General features: G+C 47.0%; 1 long non-coding RNA gene across 2 annotated transcripts; it reads left to right on the forward strand.

Annotated features, from left to right (window-relative positions):
- Positions 1 to 11,529: 11,529 nt before the first annotated feature.
- On the forward strand, positions 11,530 to 15,006 carry LOC123112493 (uncharacterized). Of its 2 annotated transcripts, none has more exons than XR_006455519.1 (8): positions 11,530 to 12,078; positions 12,243 to 12,342; positions 12,426 to 13,655; positions 13,736 to 13,801; positions 13,918 to 14,037; positions 14,121 to 14,238; positions 14,335 to 14,390; positions 14,772 to 15,006. It is a non-coding gene; the product is annotated as an uncharacterized lncRNA (long non-coding RNA). The 2 variants fall into 2 exon arrangements; XR_006455520.1 differs by having other exon boundaries at positions 12,259 to 12,342.
- The last annotated feature ends 1,588 nt before the right edge of the window (positions 15,007 to 16,594 follow it).

The following is a 16,594-nucleotide window of genomic DNA, read 5'->3' on the forward strand; positions in this document are numbered from 1 at the left end:
AGTCGATGCGAGATGTGGCGGCCTTCAGCCTTGCGAGATAGTCCACGACAGCTGCAACACGAGACTCCAGTCGGAAAACATCCATGGCAACTTCGTCGTTCACCGGAGAATTGACGGGGTCAAGATTTGGCTCCAGTCGGCTGGTTTCTTCTTCAAAGTTTTGACAAAATTCTGCAAGGGTGATCACTAAGTCAAGGAGATAGTCGAATGGAAAAAGCCACAATTGGAAATACTTGCCAAACATGGAGGTCTACCTTCAAGCATAAGGAACAACTTCTTGGCAAGGCCACTCAGGAAGGCCTCCAGTTCAGTTTTCTTCTCAGTCAATTTGCTGACTTGTTCGGTCAGGGCAGCTTTGTCAGTTTTCAGTCGACTGACCTCCTTGTTGGCAATCCCAAGAGCAGCTTTCAGATTGGTATTGTCTTGTTCGAGCTTGGTGACTGAAGCTAACTTCTCGTCAGCAAGCTTGATCTTCTCAGCTAGCTCAAGGTCTTTCTTCTGCTGGGCCTCCCTTACCTTACCTACAAGTTACAGCAAGATCAGATGCTGAAACAAGCAAGGGGAAAAGCAGTCGTCAGGGTCTCACCAAACATACCTTCGGTCTCCTCCTTTGCCTTTGTCAGCTTCTCCTGAACCAGCTTCAAGCTCAGCTCGACTTGAGTATGTTTTTGTTCCAGCTCTGAGTAGCGAGCCACAAGATCACAAGAGTTCTGCGAAGAACCAATCGACTAAATGTCAAAAATAATTCACTTCCGAGTGAAAAGGGAAAAACACACGTTTCTAAGACTACAGCCGAATACAAGCATTCGACCGTAGTCTCGGGGACTACACCCAGTGGGTGCACTCAGCGTGCCCCCACTAATCCTGTTGAAGACAAAGTCGACCAGTCGACCTCAAAAAAAAAGCATTCTCTAAGACTGCGATCAACTGCAAGCAGTCGACCACAGTCTCGGGGACTACACCCAGTGGGTGCACTCAGCGTGCCCCCACCGGTTTGTGAAATCCAGTCGACCAGTCGACTGACGGAAAGATTGACATCATAAAGCCTAAGGCCGACTGCAAGCAGTCGACCTTAGCCTTGGGGACTACACCCAGCGGGTGCACTCAGCGTGCCCCCGCTAACACGGAGTTTATTCGACACACCCAGTGGGTGACTGCTATAAATTCCGGAAAAGAAAAGTTTTTGGTAGCATATCCAACAGAACAAACAGCGGTCGACTGACCTGGACATTGCTTTGGAGGGCAGAGCTGGCGTCATAAGCTGCCTGGCTCGCGTCTCGGATGGTCTTCAGCTGCTCCATCATGAGTCCCGCCTGGCGTATTGCCTCCTTCGCTGCACCAGCTTGGTCCTCTGGGACGTGGTGAGTCGTGAAGAGGGAGGGCTGCTGAGCACTCGTCAGTGGATTTGCGAAGGACACCGTGTGTCGAGTGGTGTTCTCTTCCTCCACAGTCAGAGTCTCAGGCGCCGTCACATCCTGAGGCACCTTACTGGCGGGCGTTTTCCGACTCTTCCTGCGTGCCAGTGGTTCTTCATCCTCGTCGTCGTCAGGAAGATTGATAACAGTATTGGGCGGAGCTGCGAAGAAGAATCAGGATCAGAGGTCGCGAGTCAGTCGACTAAAAACGGTGTTAAGAATACAGTACCTGGGTTCGAAGTTGCCGCATCCTCCATCTCGTGGTCATCGGCCCGGGTCGAGGTCTCAGAAGTAGCAGCACTGCAACTCCAAAGGATCAGTCGACTAACTTCAGCGTCGACCAGAAATAAAGTTCGCACAGAATAAGAAAATATGAGCAGCACGGTTACCCTGATATGGTAGGGATGGACACCTTCATCTTCGGCAAGAGTTTGATCGGCCTCGACGAGGCCGCCATGGGCTGCTTCGGCGCCTTTTCAGTCGGCGCTGGAGAGGTGGTCCTAGGGCGCTTGGTCGACTGCGTCGCAACCCCCTTGCCACGTTCAGTCGAAGGGTCGTGGACGAGCTTCGACCGCCTTTCCGAGCGCGGTGGCACGACCTCCTCCTCCTCCTCTTCCTCGTCCTCGACGTCGTCTTCATCACCGACATCATCATCATCGTCGTCATCGTCCTCTGCGACATCCGAGTCCCATTCCTCCTCTTCCTGGCTCTCGCCTCCGCTCGCCTCGCCCTCCTCAGTCGAAGCTTGTGCCCCATTGGGCATCGAGTACAGCTCGGTGAGGGCCTAACAAATGCCCAGACAAGAATCAGTCGACCAGTCGGCAGGATTAACAGAAATGAATACGACGAGGGCGCAGTTTAGAGCAGAGCAAGTGTACCTTGTTTGAGTCGCTGTTGTGGTCGAGTGGAGGAACCCTTCTGGCTCCGCGCGGGTTGTCCTTGTTTCCGGTGACGGCCGCCATCCATCTTTCCAGAGTGACATCATCGACTGCTTCTGGATGGACTCTAGTCTCGTCTTCGGTCCCACAGTACAACCACATGCAGTGGCTCCGGAACTGGAGAGGCTGGATGCGACGCCTGAGGAAAACCTCCAAGAGGTCCATGCCTGTCACTCCCTCCCGAACCAACTGCACCACGCGCTCCATCAACATCTTCACGTCGGCTCTCTCCTCCGGAATCAGCTTCAGAGGGGAAGGCTTGCTCACTCGGTCCATGGTGAATGGAGGGAGTCCACTCGACTGCCCTGGCGTCGACTGGACCTGGCAGTAGAACCAAGTCGACTGCCAGCCTCTAACGGACTCGGGAAAGGTCATGGGCGGGAAGGTGCTCTTATTCCTCACCTGAATCCCCAGGCCCCCGCACATTTGGACGACTCGGGTTCTCTCATCACCGGGGCTCGCCTTCTTCACGATCTGAGATCGACACGTGAATATATGTTTGAACAAACCCCAGTGCGGTCGACAGCCCAAGAAACCCTCACACATGGACACGAACGCGGCAAGATAGGCAATGGAGTTTGGGGTAAAGTGGTGGAGCTGCGCTCCGAAGAAGTTCAAAAAGCCACGAAAGAAAACACTCGGCGGCAAGGAAAACCCGCGATCAACATGGGTGGCCAAAAGCACACACTCACCCTCTTCTGGCTGGGGCTTCCACTCCTTCCCCGGAAGCCTCGCAGCTCCGTGGGGGATCAAGCCCTCGTTGGCCATGTCGAGAATGTCATTCTCAGTGATGGTCGACTGGATCCAGTCTCCTTGGACCCAGCCTTTCGGCAGGCGGGATCTGGACGAGGACCCTCCGCGGCTGGTGGATCTCCCCTTCGCCTTCTCCGACGCCGACGCCTTCTTTGCACGCTCCAGCGCCGCCGTCTTCTCCTTGGCCATGGTCGCCGGCGAGATGCGCGAAGGGAAGTGGTGCGGGGGCGAGAGCGAGCACGCTGAGCAGGGAGGAAGGAAGCAGAGAGAGGGGGAGAATGCTAAGGCGCAGCACAGAAATCCTCGCCGGGCACATTTATAAGGTCCCTTCCGAGTGGATGACAGGTGGGCCCGGTCGATCTAATCATATCTGGAACAGTTATGCAGACGGGATACGTGGCGAAAAAGGCGGCGCGGAGATCGAGGCGTCCATGCCCCGTCCCATCCGAACGCCGCGGTCCGCCCCGCTTCGCGCGCGCCCCAAAATTTCGCATCCCGCGGAATCCGCGAGCAACAAATCAGTCTGTCAGGCGCGGTGTTTCCGGCGATCCGTCGCTCGGAGAACGTCGAAGCCTGAAAGATCACTCGACGCAAAAACAGAATGGATCAAGTCGACTGAAGGCAAGTTGTTTCCTGTCGACAAAGGGATTCTTTGGTCCAAAACAGCGCACAACCGGAGCACAAAGATTAATCGGAAACGACATCAACTCCTTCTTCACTCGAAGCCTCAATCCATTCGGGGGCTAATGATGGGGTTATGTACCCAGGGTAGGGTCATGGACCCGATCCAAGTAACTTACCCCAGGACATCCTTAGAAGAGGTCACCTTCCAGTCGACCAACGAGGATTCACTCGACTGGCCCGAAGGACTCGACCACGAAGACTCACTCGACCACCAGGAGGTCAAGAGGCACCCTGCACTGCAACGGCCTGTAATCAAGTAGACTTTATGATAGTAAAGTCCTTTATGTGGGGCGTTACCAGTAACGCCCCAGACTTAACTCACCTTAAACCCTCTCCTACGTGGGCTGGCTGGGGTCCTGGCGCACTCTATATAAGCCACCCCCCTCCACAGGCAGAGGGGTTCGACACCTTGTAATTCATACATTCATAATCCACTCGACCGCCTCCGGGCTCCGAGACGTAGGGCTGTTACTTCTTCCGAGAAGGGCCTGAACTCGTACATCCTTTGTGCTTACAACCTCTCCATAGCTAAGACCTTGCCTCTCCATACCTACCCCCCACTCTACTGTCAGGCTTAGAACCACGACACCCCTCCCCCCATGGGCTGGTCCAAATTGGACTAGGAGGGGGCGGCGCCCCCCTCCTTCCTTCTCCCCTCTTCCTCCTTCCCTCCTTCTCCTACTAGCACTACAAAAAAAATACACTTCCGTGATGATACATGTTTGTCACAGTAGGTCGCGTTTTCTGTCATGCATGTACATCTATGACGATTTTATGACAGAATCAAGATAGTCATACCTGTGTTGTCGTAGAAGTGTTCCATGACATTACAAAAATTATCATCACGGAAGTGTCCACTTCCATGACGATAAATCGCGCGTCACAGAAGGGCTTTTGTCAAGGGTGACCGACACATGGCATCCACCGTAACGGAACGCCGTTAAGCTATTGGGTCCGGATTTGGATCCGATAACCCATTAACAGCCCTGACCAATGGGGATTTTCCACGTGTAAAATCATCAGTGGCTGGAGGAAACACGTGTTAGCTCGACGTTGGCACAGGTGTCACTCATCCAATGGGCGAGATGCGCCTATGAAATGTTGACACGTGGACCGGCCCAAAAGTGGCCCATAAAGTTTAAATGGGCCAGCCCAACTAAAGGCCCACAAGATTTTGCGGTCCATAATGGGCCGGCCCAGCTAAAGGCCCACAAGATTTTGTAGACCATAATGGGTCGGCCTAGCTAAAGGCCCACAGGATTTTGTAGACCATAATGGGTCAGCCCAGCTAAAGGCCTACAAGATTTAGCGGACCACAATGGGCCAGCCCAGGTAAAGGCCGACAAGATTTTGCAGACCATAATGGTCTCGCCTAGCTAAAGGCCCACAAGATTTAGTGGACCACAATGGGCCAGCCCATCTAAAGGCCCACAAGATTTTGTAGACCATAATGGGTCAGCCCAGCTAAAGGCCCAACATTCTCAGTTAAGGCCCTTACGGCTGGTGTCAAATCGGCCCGTCAATGGCCTATCCTAAACTTGTCATCATCGTGGACCATGGTCACTTCTGGCCCATTAACAGTCCGCTAAGTATTTGGGCCGAATTACGGCCCGGTGTATTTCCGGCCTGTGAAAGGTCCTGCTTCATTTGGGCCCATTTACAGGCCATTGAAACTTTCGGCCCATAAACGACCGCGAAGGATTTGGGTCATATTCGGCCAGGTCTGACATTCGGCCTGTTAGAGGCCCACTATATATTTGGGCCACTTTCGGCCTGTTGTGATTTTCGGCCTGTTAACATCCGAAGAAATCCATGGGCCATATGTGAACCAACGTCACATCGGGCCCATTAATGGCCCATATAAAAATGATGATAATCTAGCCCAACCGAACTTCCGGCCTGTTAAAGGCCCGTGTATTAGGTCGGCGCATTTACGGCCCGTCTGAATTTCAGCCTGTGAAAGATCCGCATCGTAAATGGGCCACCATTTCGGCCTGCTAAGACCAGTGGGTTATTTGGCACAATCAGGGGCCAATCTCACTTTCGGCCTATTAAAGGCCCATGTTTTTTATGGGCTCGAGATATTTACACATGTAAACGGCCTATTGTTACTGAGGGCCCAAATTATGTTTAGGCCTGTTAAAGGCCCACTATGGGCACAGGCCTACCAGAAAAATATGAAAGCTTATACTAAATTAGGCCCAGATAATTTTAGTGGGCTACATGCAAATTTCGGTCCATAATCGTTTTTAGCCCAATTGGAATGGGCCCGACAAATGTTGGCATGTTGGGCTCCTACGAAGCTTTCGGCCGAATACATTACTAAGATAAACTTACACTATACAAAAATAGCGTCGTAATTACTGCAGCCTTTGGCAGCATCATAAATGTTGTATCACAACAAAATAAATTCCAACCATACAACAAAAGGCCTGTTGGCCTAAAGTTTACAATCCTTGCAGATAAAAGCACCATCAGATGTATAGAAGCACAGATCATTTGACCGGAGTGCTAATGTTTCAGCCCGTAGAATCTGATGGAGCAGCACGATCTTCACCTTTTTCCGCCATTGCTCTTGAACAACGAAGCGAATTTCTGATAGTCTGGTTTCAAAACCATTTATATCTTGACGATATTTGTCAACCACTATTCTTGTTTCCGAAACGACGTCCATTAGGGATTGTACTTGTGTATGGAGCACAGATATATCACTCTGCCTAGCAGGAAGATTTTGTTCAGTAGGCGATTTGGACGAGGTTACCTTGACAACCAACCCAGAATTATGCAGGAAGGTGCTTTTTGCACTGTTAGTGGAGAGATGCTGATGCACTGCAGCAAGAGGTGACATTGTGCCTGTGATAGCCTCGTCACCTTCAGGTGGTTGTGGTTGTTCAATCATTTGTTCCATAGCTTCCTGAAAGTTTGAACTTGTAGATTAGTGTACCAGATAAGTTACTAATGAGACAAAAACAAACAAAGTAGGTTACACGTTTATACATAACTTATTTTGGTGAACTACTAAAATACATTAGCATGTATTGTAGTGCCAACTACATAATAAAATCACTCTCGGAACATATGTCCGTGTAGCATGCCTACTGTATTGTCTATTTCCTCACATTCGTTGACATCTAAGGATAAAGAGACATGGTTTAAAGTAGGATGAACATAGTATGACATCATTCATATCATGGGCAAACAGATATAAAACAAACATGCTATTTTATCATTGTGTGCGCATGTGAACATAACAACTAGATTACAGATCAAGACCAAAAGAATATCCTTCATCTCTTTTAAACCATGTAAGGTGAAATGATACGTCAAGACAACTGTGTATAAAAGTGAACAGAGTAACTGACATTGGTTGCAAACCAAGTAGTTAAATGAACACATCACAGTACCAATCAGTTCAAAGGCAGGAGGAGTAAGGACTTACAACAGCGGCTTTGGAAGTAGTGTTAGGTGTGAAGGTAGCTTGGGAACTGGCCAGTCCTGTTGTGTCAGCAGTGCTTTGGAAGTAGTGTTAGGTGTGAAGGTAGCTTGGGAACTGGCCAGTTCCGGAGCAAACAAACGAGTAACTCGTTGAGATGATGGTACAGTTGAAGCGGATGCTACAGTTGGTGGAGCAGGTGATACTGTTTTTGTAGATTTAGCCGGTGGACTTGGACCTTCTACTGCACTATAAGCACCAACAGAATCTCGACGGCAGATCCTTTTCCGTTTCACCCGACGAGCAGCACCACTCCCTAGTATATTACTTTCCTTGCTCTTTTTTGACTTTTCCATGTCAAGCCATACCCACAACACAAAAGAATAAAATCGCTCTTCAGAACTCATTGATGCATGATACAGACAAGCAATACTTTGATGTAAGACAACCGTATGAGGATGGAATATGTAAGAAAAACAGGACGGCATGACATATTCACAGCTATGATGTGTAAACTAAGCAGAAGGATTTTCAAGAAAATAGAAGTAATGCAAGCTAGACACCATATGAAAGATGCAACCAATATTACTCTGCCAAGTTAGAAGTGTCTTGTCATAAGTGACAATTCGAAAAATTAGAAGCAGTACAATGTAGAAATCAATGCAGGATGCAACCACTATCAAACTGCCATGTTAAAAGTGTCCAATCATGAGTGACTGATGCGGGATACACAACAGCAGTACTTTGATGTAAGAACATGGTATGATAGATAGACGTAGTGTATTCTAGACACAGAAAGCCATGTCATATGCACATGTATAACATATAAACTTAGCAGATGCAATTTAATCAAAATAGAAGAAATACAGGCTAGACAACATATGCAACATGAAACCAATTATCACACTGTCAACTTAGAGCAAGCACCTGCGATGGTGGAGTACGGGAGATGAACTCATCATGTAGACTTGGAACTTCAACTTCATTAGCAGTAGTAGTGGCAAATCTAGAGAGTCTTTGTTTGCGTTGGTGCGGAGGACCACCAACATCCCCTAACTTACTCTTTTCCTTCCTATTTTCTGATATTGCCTTATGAAGTCAAAACCACAAGAAGATGAATAAAATTAGCTCTGCATAACTGGTTGATGCATGATACGGACGAACACTACTTTGATGTAAGGCAAACGCAGGAAGGAGTATGGAATATATACAAAAAAGACACCGTTTCGTATTCACACGTACGATAGGAGGATGGAATATGTATGAAAAAAGAGTAAGCGGAAGGCATTTCAACAAAATTAGAAGAAATGAAAGCTAGGCACCATATGAACATGCAACCAATATCACTCTATCAGGTAAAAAGTGTCTCGTCGTAAGTGCCATTTCAAGAAATTAGAAGCAGTACAAGCTAGAAGACAATGCAAGATGCAACCTACATCACAGTCCCAAGTTAAATGTGTCTTATGGGTAAGTGATCGTTGCAGGTATAAGTTGTAAGCTACGCAGATGCAATTCAACATAATCAGAAGCAATACAAACTAGACATCATACAGAAAACGCAACCACATATAGCAGTTCCAAGTTAGAGCAAGCACCTGTGATGGTGGAGTAGGGGGAGATGTGCTCATCATGTACACGTATGTTCTAAAAACAGGAACACGTGTCATATTCACAGGCATTATGTGTAAAGTAAGCAGATGCAATTCAACAAAGTTAGAAGCAATACAAGCTAGACATCATACGCAACATGCAACCACATATAATAGTGCCAAGTTAGAGCAAGCACCTGTGATGGTGGAGTAGGGGAGATGTGCTCATCATCTACACAACTATGTTGACTGTCTAGCCTTGTGTTGTCTTGAAAATCTTGTTGGGAGGATGGCGGAGTAGAATCTATAGAGACCCCCTGTTTGAGTTGCTCCGAAGGACCACCATCATCCACTGCCGGACTAATTTCCTTCAGCTGTAATGATTTTGCATTGTGAAATCAAACCGATAAGAAAAAGGAATAAAATTCGCTCTTCAGAACTCATTCATGCATGATACTGACGAACACTACTCAGATGAAAGGCAAACACATGATGCGAGTTTGGGATGGAATATGTATGAAAAACAGGATGGCGTGACATATTCACACCTATGATGTGGTAACTAAGCAGAAGGCATTTCAACAAATTAGAAGCACTGCAGGCTAGACACCATATGAAAGATGCAACCAATATCACTCTGCCAAGTTCAAACTATATGGCGTTTCAACAAATTAGAAGCAGTACATGCTAGAAATCATATGCAAGACACAACCAATATCAAAGTGGCGACTTAAAGGTGCCTTATCATAAGTGACTAATGCAGGATATGCAAGAACAGTAGTCCGAGGTAAGAACATCATGTGATCAGATATAGTATGTTCTGGAAACAGGAACACATGTCATATTCATAGGCATTATGTGTAAAGTAAGCAGATGCAATTCAACAAAGTTAGAAGCAATACAAGCTAGACATCATACACAACATGCAATCACATATAATAGTGCCAAGTTAGAGCGAGCACCTGTGATGGTGGAGTAGGGGAGATGTGCTCATCATCTACACGGCTACGTTGACTGTCTAGCCTTACGTTGTCTTGCGAATCTTGTTGGGAGGATGGCGGAGTAGAATCTGTAGTGAACCTCCATTTCAGTTGCTCGGAAGGACCACCATCATCCAATGCCTTGCCAATTTCCTTTAGCTTTATTGATTTTGCATTGTGAGGTCAAACCAACAAGAAAAAGGAATACAATTCGCTCTTCAGAACTCATTCATGCATGATACTAACGAACACTATGATGAAAGGCAAAGTCATGATACGAGGATGGAATATATACGAAAAAATAGACGGCTTGACATATTCACACGTATGATGTGGTAACTAAGCAGAAGGCACTTTAACAAATTAGAAGCACTGCAAACTAGACACCATATGGAAGGTGCAATCAATATCACTCTGCCAAGTTAAACTGTCTCGTCATAGGTGGCGTTCATCAAACTAGAGGCAATACATGCTAGAAATCATATTCAAGATGCGAACCAATATCACACTGCCAACTTAAAGGTGTCCCATCATAAGTGACTGATGCAGGATACACAAGAAGAGTAGTTTCATGTAAGAACATGGTGTGATAGACATATATAGTATGTATCAAAAACAGGAAAGCATGTCATATTCACACGTATCATGTGTAAGCTAAGCAGATGCAATTTACACTAATTAGGAGCAATACAAGCTAGACACCATATGCAACATGCAACCAGATATCACACTGCCAAGTTAGAGCAAGCACCTTGGATGGTGGAGTAGGGGAGCGGAGACTTGGACCTTGTAATGCACTATCAGTAAAAGGAGAATCGATACAGATGCTCCATTTACGTTGCTGCAGAGGACCACCATCATCGCCTTCCTTACTCTTTTCCTTCCTCTTTTTTGATTTTATCTTGTCAAGTCAAACCCACAAGAAAAAGAAATAAAATTTGCTCTTCAGAACTCATTGATGCATGATACTGACGAACACTACTTTCATATAAGGCAGCCGCATGATAGGAGGATGGAATCTAACATATAAAGCCTCCTATGGTACCCGCTAAACCAGCGCCATCACCGTTTCAGTTCGATCAGGCCCGCACGATTTACCTCGCTGTCCATTGTCAGTTCCTTTCCATCGCCCTAGTAAAAATCCGATCGTCCGTTTTTCTGTATGTTGCGTAATCGGGCCACAGCTGATGACGGATGGGCCACCCTTACGCGCAGGGCCAACATTGTAGTGGGTGTTGCGCGCGTGCGTGCCGGTCATTCAAAAAGGGATGCTGCAGCGTCCAATGGGTTGCAGGGCATTCAACGCTGGATTTTTCGTGCCATGCGATTGGGGAGTTGGGCGCGTGCCTTCTGACCGGGTGATGCGACGTAGGTGGGTGAGGGATGTGCCGCTGCTATCCTACCCGCCATGGTTGTACCAGCTATGTTCCTGCCCCTGCTTCGGGATGGCCCCGCATGGCAGTGAGCTGGGTGTGTGAAAGGGGGTGGGCGCAACTCTGTTGCACGCTGGGTAAAGTGATGCCGATTGGGTTGCCCCCTGGTTAAAAGGGAGGGTTGCAGCGTTAGTTCTCTTTGCTTGTGTGGCTGCGGCTGGCCCCTATGTGGGGTGGTCCCGTATTGTTAGGCGGAGGGGTGTGTGTGATCATCAGTTATTTTCGTATTTACAGCGTGTTGGACGGTGAACTTGCCAGCGGCGTGCTGGTGTCCTGTTTCTGGACCACGCTTCCCCATCCCCGATCCCCCACTCCACCCCTTTCCTTCCCCGCTCTCAATCCCCACGCTTACCCCGCGTGGTCGCCGCCTCTCCCCGCCCTCCTCATCTCGCCAGAGTCGCCACTCTGCCCAGTCCCGTGCTGGAGTTCAGCCATACGGGGAGAGGATCCACAATGCGGCAATAGAGGAGACGCGACAAAGGGGGCGAGTATTCTCCCCCCGCCCCGCCCTAGCCTTGCCGCCTCCTATTCTATGGCGCTGCACACGGCAGGCCCGTGCCTCCCATCCTGCGGCGCTGCATAGCGGAGAGGCCCGCACGCTCTAGAGGGGCGTCGGCGCCGCTTGAGTGGCCTATGCTTCCTCTCCTCTCCAATCGTGACTGCCTCGACCTCGGACCTCACCATCACAATCCATGGCTATCTATGAAGGTAGCCATTGACAAAGATCGAGGGTGCCTCCCTGCCATGGGTGCTCCTGCTCGTGGTGGTTGCCCACATCTCGGCGGCGCGTGGGAGCTAGTGTCCATGGCCAGAGCCGGACTACTTGCCCACGACCTCACCCACCAGCCCATCTGTAAGTATGCTAGCTCCTCCTCCTCTTCTCTTCTTTGATACAGATGCAAAAGGAGAGGTGCAAATCTGAAGATTAGCCATTAAGATATATATTTTTCTCTTATAGAGAGTCGCATAACCATTTTCTTTGTTAACTATGCAACTATTGAAAAATGGACATCAAAGACACTCACTCTTGAAGGTGGAGAAGCAGTGCACACCCTTGTCTGAGATTAAGGATTTGGCAGTGCATCCAAAGTTCAATTTGGCTGCAGTGATTTATCAAGTTATGACACACTAACTCTGAACCCCACAAATTCAGTATTCAATCTCATGAGTTTCATAAATTTTTCTGTCATTGATTTGTAGGATATGTTTGCAACAGAAGCTGCAAAGAACAAAGTTGAATACATAAGGGAAACGAGGCGACCTTTTGATGTACTACAGTGGCTAGGGGGTTGATTTAAGCATATGGATGTGTTTTTCCTCATTTTGCTATATGCGTTCTTATTCAAAATTCTTAGATCAGCCCCGTGGTTGAAATTGCTGAAAACGCTTTATTTTGCTTTAGTTGGATCGTACAGGTTAAATAATGTTCTGGTATTGCAAATTGTTGTTTTAAAGGAGAAGCTTCTAGCTCTGGGTTCATCCAAAAAAATTAGCAGAGCACAACAGTTTCAAGAGCAGTATTTGAGGGGTAGAATTTTGTATTTCCATTTACTACGCCACCATACTTTCTTAGGTGTTTTTCGGTGATCTAGTAGCTCCGCTAAATTTGAGGATCTGCAGAGCACCTATTCCCCTGCTTCGGGATTTTTAACTTGTGCTCCACCAACTCCCGAAGCAAGAGTGTGGAGCGGAGGAGAGCCGAGCAGGCCCTTAGTTGCACACAATATCTATTATTGGTTGGATTTCACCTTTTTTCTTTTGTTTTTGTCAGCCAGAACAAGCTATAAGCCTATACCTATCTCATATATTGCAAGGAATTCACAAAGTATGTGCCTCTTTTTGGTAGCTTTCAGCTTGTATTTATGTCCTTGCATGTATTGCACGTGAGAAAAATATGCATTCATTTTGCAATAAAAACTAACAGGCTCTTTGGGATCTTCATTCCCAAAAGAATGTTGCTCTTAACCTATGTTGGTTCTGTCATACTGCAACCTGCATCAAATGTGTTCCAAGCATCAAAGCATGCTTGCATCGTCAATTTCAGCCCTTTGTTAATATATTCTATATATTATCAATTTGAGCCCTTATCATTGGTTAATTATGCCAGCCAATCTTGTTTTTCTATGCTGTAACAAACATCTTAATTATCTTGTGAACAATTTATGCAACATTTCATGGAGGGATGTGGTCAAAATGGTCCCATAATCCCCTATCGCCTCTCAAAAATCTCTTCCGGTGGTGATTCAGTCTTCATCCGTAGTCACTATATCATCAAAGATGATTTTGCTGTCTCGGGCGTACAAATTATAAATAACAAAGATTATGATGGAGCCAAGGCTGATCTGTGGTCATGTGGGGTGATTCTTTTTGTCCTCATGGGGGGCTACCATTCGTTTGAAGATTCAAAATTTCATGCTTCATTATAAGAAGGTGAATTGCTTTTCCTGCTTTTCTTTTGTCAAAAGTAAGTTCCTTTTTTTGCCTGGAAGATGACCTAATTGTTCATGCAGATATACAATGTAGGATTCAGTTGACCATCTTGGCTCTTGACAAGCGTGAAGAAGCTCATCAAGGAGGTATTAGATCCTAATCCTAACACCATATGTTCATCTGTTCATTGGTGCCATATCAGTTTATTTATCCAAGCTTATAACTGACAGATAACTCATGTCATTGTTATTGCTTTGTGCAGAGAATGGCCATTGTAGAGCTTATGAAAAATGAGTGGTTCAAGAAAGGATACCAACCTCCTAGGTTTGAGATAATCGATGTCAATCTGGGTGACATCAACTATGTTTCCAATGAATTCGGGGTAAGTATCTTCTGAGCCTGTTATCTCAGTATGTTTCCTAATGTGGTGGATGGACTTGGTAACATTGTTTCCTATGATCCAAGACCCAAAACAACTTGTTGTCAAGAGATGTGAAGAAAGTCTGGCATTGATGACTGCATTCGAATTGATATCTACCTCCTAGAGACTCTTATCTGGCACACTCTTTAAGAAGCAAACATAGTATGCTCAACATCTCAAAATTTTCATGAATTAAGATTTTTAGAGCCATGAGATTGTTTTCCTTAATTGGAAGTCTTGCTTAATTGTGAAACACAGTTTGCGTCGAGGTTTTACCATAGGTGGAAGAAGCAACATAGCTCGCCAAAACTCAGGTACTGCTGAATAACTAAATTACTCCCCTGCAAAAAGAAAAGAGAATAACTGCTTTACTGATATGTTTGATTAAGAAAACTGCAAGGTGCCTCTTATCAAACTAGAGTAGAGTGCTAATTCTATGTAGTTTCTTTTTGGAGTTTTCTTGTGTTGCGTACAAATACCTTTCAATAGCATTGAATATTAAATAATTCATTTTTGAAGTGTCTGGGGTCCACAGATCTTCCATTCAAAAGTCAAGACTAAAAAGGTCAAATGCAAATTATATATAGTGAAAAGATAGACTTGAGTTGAAATTTGTGTTATGTACTGCTCATAGACTTGACTTGAAATTTGTGTTACGGACTGCTCATCTCCCTATGGTAACATATTGTCATTAGATACTTTTGGCAGGAGAGTATCTAAGGATGTTGCTATCAGTATATAGTGCGAGTTTCCAAACTCCAGCTGTGCTGCCTGCTGGGGGGAAGGACAATCTTTCGAAATCTTCACCTGATGTGTTCTGCACTGGTCTACATTTATGTTATTGTTGTGTTCTTATTTGTCTCTTTTGTGATAGTTTAAGGTGAAAACAGAATATTCATAATTGTGACATGGACTACAGACTTTCCATAAGTTTTTTGGTGTGACAGCGGTGTCATGACCACTGTTATGTGTCTGGATTTAGTTGATGCGCCTATTGTGTTTCATGCGTGGTGTTCTTTCTAGAATAAATTGGCAGATGCTTGCTTCTGTTAATTAAAGCTTCTGCATTAGGAGGTACGGCGCTGTGCTTGAATGCAATTGTCTTGGTATAGACAGTGGCCGAGCCCAGTCAACAATTAGTAGAAGTAGTTATGAGATGAGGCAGAGGACAGGAGAGAGGGCCAGCCATCACATATGCAATGCATGAAAGTGGCTGCTGATTCCATTCAAGTAACTAATAAATAGTACACCCTCTGTTCCACAATATAAGATCGTTTCTCAAGCTAACATAGCTTGAAAATGGTCTTATATTATGGGATGGAGGGATTGGTTTCTAATACTGTTCATAGTGATTACAAGCATAGGTAAACGTATGTTTCTAGCTTTCATATGCGTGCTTCCCAGTGTACATACGTGTGAGTTCATCTTCCCCTAGATGCATGTGGCTTTCCCTCTTTTGGTATGGTTTACAAATAGAATGCTAAGGCAAGTTTATTTTCCACTGTGCCTGTAAATCTTTGAGATTTTTTATGTTCAGAAAGAGCCAAAAAACAGAGAGTTGAATGATAGGAAAGAGAAAATAGACAGTAGAGTGAAAATTATGTGGCTGAAGTGCTGATGAATTTTAGGATCTGAAGCTACTGCTTATGGAAACCAATATTACATTGGCATTGATGTTTCTTTTTTTTCGAGAAAACGCAAGAGACTTTGCGTTTCATTTCATTGAACAGGAAGACATCAGGGGTACAACCTCCAGAAAGGAGGGACACACACACACACACAAATACACGACCGTCCTCACCAAGCGACTACAACTAGGTGAGGAGGTGCCCTCAACTATAGACACGCAACGACATTAGGCCTCGCCCAGCAGGGCAGCGTCACTGCCATTGCTAGACAGCTCCAGGGACGATTGCAGCTCCAGGACTGCCCAGGCCAACGTACCTCTCACCCATGTGCCTAGAGAGTCGGCAGGTGAAGGGCAGGGCTCAACAGGAACTGGTGTAGCAACCGTTGGAGAAGCGCGGGCGCTGGCATACATTGCGATCCGCTCCCTGTGTAGCAGTCTACGCCAGAGCGATGCATCACCAGCCTCCATCTGCCGCATCAAACTCCACTTGCAGCCAAAGCAGCGCCTACAAGAAGGGAACGGCGCTGAGGCGCCGCCGTTGCCCGGTCCGGGAGGCCGGACCTGGGATTTCTCCCGGTGCTCGAGGAGGAGATCTGGTCAGGGTCATGCCAACGCCTCCAAGGAGGTGACGGCACCCTCGGGCGTCGCCGTTGACAGCGCAGGCCGTCGCCGCGCGGGGATTTCGCCCCGACCCATGAACAGGGACCTCAGATGCAATGGCAGACCGGACTTGGAGAAGAACGCCGGAGAAGACCAGCACACATGGAGGGATGCCTAGGAACGTTGTAGTCGCAGGAGGAGCACCGACCGGCGCAGCGCCAGCAGGCCGGCCACCGCCGGGAGCGCGACGAGCAGGCGACAACAGCCACCTGCACCGCGCCGCCGCCG

The sequence above is a fragment of the Triticum aestivum genome, chromosome 5B (genome assembly GCF_018294505.1).
Source record: "Triticum aestivum cultivar Chinese Spring chromosome 5B, IWGSC CS RefSeq v2.1, whole genome shotgun sequence".
NCBI lineage: Eukaryota > Viridiplantae > Streptophyta > Magnoliopsida > Poales > Poaceae > Triticum > Triticum aestivum.